The 1,809-nt window shown below is 44.7% G+C and overlaps 1 long non-coding RNA gene across 1 annotated transcript; it reads left to right on the top strand.

Moving 5' to 3' along the window:
- LOC114635911 lies at nucleotides 1-1,231 on the top strand. Its single transcript, XR_003713544.1, has 2 exons — nucleotides 1-113; nucleotides 570-1,231. It is a non-coding gene; the product is annotated as an uncharacterized LOC114635911 (long non-coding RNA).
- Nucleotides 1,232-1,809: the final 578 nt, after the last annotated feature.

The following is a 1,809-nucleotide window of genomic DNA, read 5'->3' as shown; positions in this document are numbered from 1 at the left end:
CTTCAAGACTGGAATGACCAGTAGAGGCAGATTATCATCAAGCTTCCAGATGCTGTGGGACCAGACCAGCTCAGAAATCAGGGAGATCTATGGCGAGAAATACTTTGCATTTAGTAAGTGAGCTCTGAGTAAGAAAGACAAGTCCAGTCCTAAATCCTTAACCCCTTGATCATTTTAGTAGTTCTAATAACATACTCGTTAACCTCAAAGAAAGAGCATTTAGACTCATTCTCTTGAGGTGGTGGGCAGTTTGCATTTCAGGCCAGAAAGAGTGTTCTTGGCATTCACTACATGCTGCTCTGTTCCTCTTGAACCTCTCATGTAAGTAAATTCAGGGATGGGAGGCCATATAAGATCAACACTTACCATGAGCTGATATGCAGGTGACTGAGTGCACAGTTTTCCTTGAAGGGTTTTTGTGGTTTTTATGAGGAAGTGGGACAGCTTAGGCTTGGGTTTCAGACACATGGATTCTCCAACATAGAGAATAGAAGTTCTCCTCTATGCTGGTGTGAGACAGGAGTGATGGGAGCTGAATAACCACCTTAATTGTTTCTCATTCTACATAGATCTGAAAATGATAAATGGATTGGACCGTATGGGCAACAAGGACCTGTCTTTGGTTACTGACTGCATGGAGCACGCTCTGACTGCCTGTCACCCTCGCACCCGATACTCAGCTGGTTGGGATGCTAAGCTCTTATTTCTCCCCTTGAGCTACCTGCCCACATTTCTTGCAGATGGCCTTTGTTACTGGATTTCCATGAAGCCTGAGAAAGCTCTCTGAATTCTTTACCTATTTGTATAGTTGGGATATGGAGGTAAAGATTAAGGGAGGGAATCCTTAGGAGAAATTACAACAGTCATAGCAGGGAGGTTATTATTCTAGAGTTCTTAGTCTACACACTTCATCCCACTAATTTTCCTGTGATACTACTCAAGACTGGTGATGACAAATGAAATAGCCAATTAAGTCTGCCAAGGGATTCAGATAGTGTGCCCTCCCCAATCCTTGAACGGCCTGAATAAGTGTTTGCTACAGTGGATCTTAATGACCCAGGTGGAGTCATCCATCCTGGCTGCATGTACAACTCCCTACAGGAACTTAGAAGAATAGACTGCATGTTGAGCTTGCCTTGTGACATAATCCAGCTGAAACAAAGGATGGATTCTGTGGGCTTTCCCTTTGTATATGAAGTGCTGAATAAGAAACTGAACCTTGATCAGAAAACTTTGTCTTGGCTCCATGTTTCTCTCGCCTCGCTCCTCTTTTACATTTCTAGCTCTCCTTTCAGGTGAACTCAGATACTCCATGGCCTCTGGGCGGCTACAAGTGGCACCTGAAGGAGGGACCTGAATACACTGTGGGGGGGAGTCCGGGGGGGGGGTGAAGGGAACAACTGAGGAACACTATTTTGGGTGAAGCTCCACAGAAAATTGAAGAAGTAAGAGTATCCCACATGTGGTAAGCAACAAACAGCATTGATACTAGCACAAGTTATTTTTTGGAGGCTGTTGTTGCAGGTGCATTAAGTGGATCCAGCTAGGTTGAAGAGGTGTTGACCTGACACCGATTTTACCTATGGGTGACAGCAAAATTTCGAGCAGGGAAATCATAGATAGGCCTCAGGCGAGAGGAGCAGTGCTAGGAGGAATTGAGGATTGAGGAAGTAAAGAAAGCAGGGTGCTGAGGACTAACTGTATCTGCTACTGCACCTCCTAAAGAAGGCAATGAAGAGTTAGACCTTGAATATGAGAGAGAGAAAGGGTTTCAGAAGAGCAGTTGTTCCCTGTCTGATACAAGTTACC

The sequence above is a fragment of the Grammomys surdaster genome, unplaced genomic scaffold (assembly GCF_004785775.1).
Source record: "Grammomys surdaster isolate TR1022 unplaced genomic scaffold, NIH_TR_1.0 119641, whole genome shotgun sequence".
In the NCBI taxonomy this organism is placed as follows: domain Eukaryota; kingdom Metazoa; phylum Chordata; class Mammalia; order Rodentia; family Muridae; genus Grammomys; species Grammomys surdaster.
The sequence above is the reverse complement of the archived record's forward strand: the minus strand, read 5'-3'. Positions and strand labels throughout refer to the sequence as shown.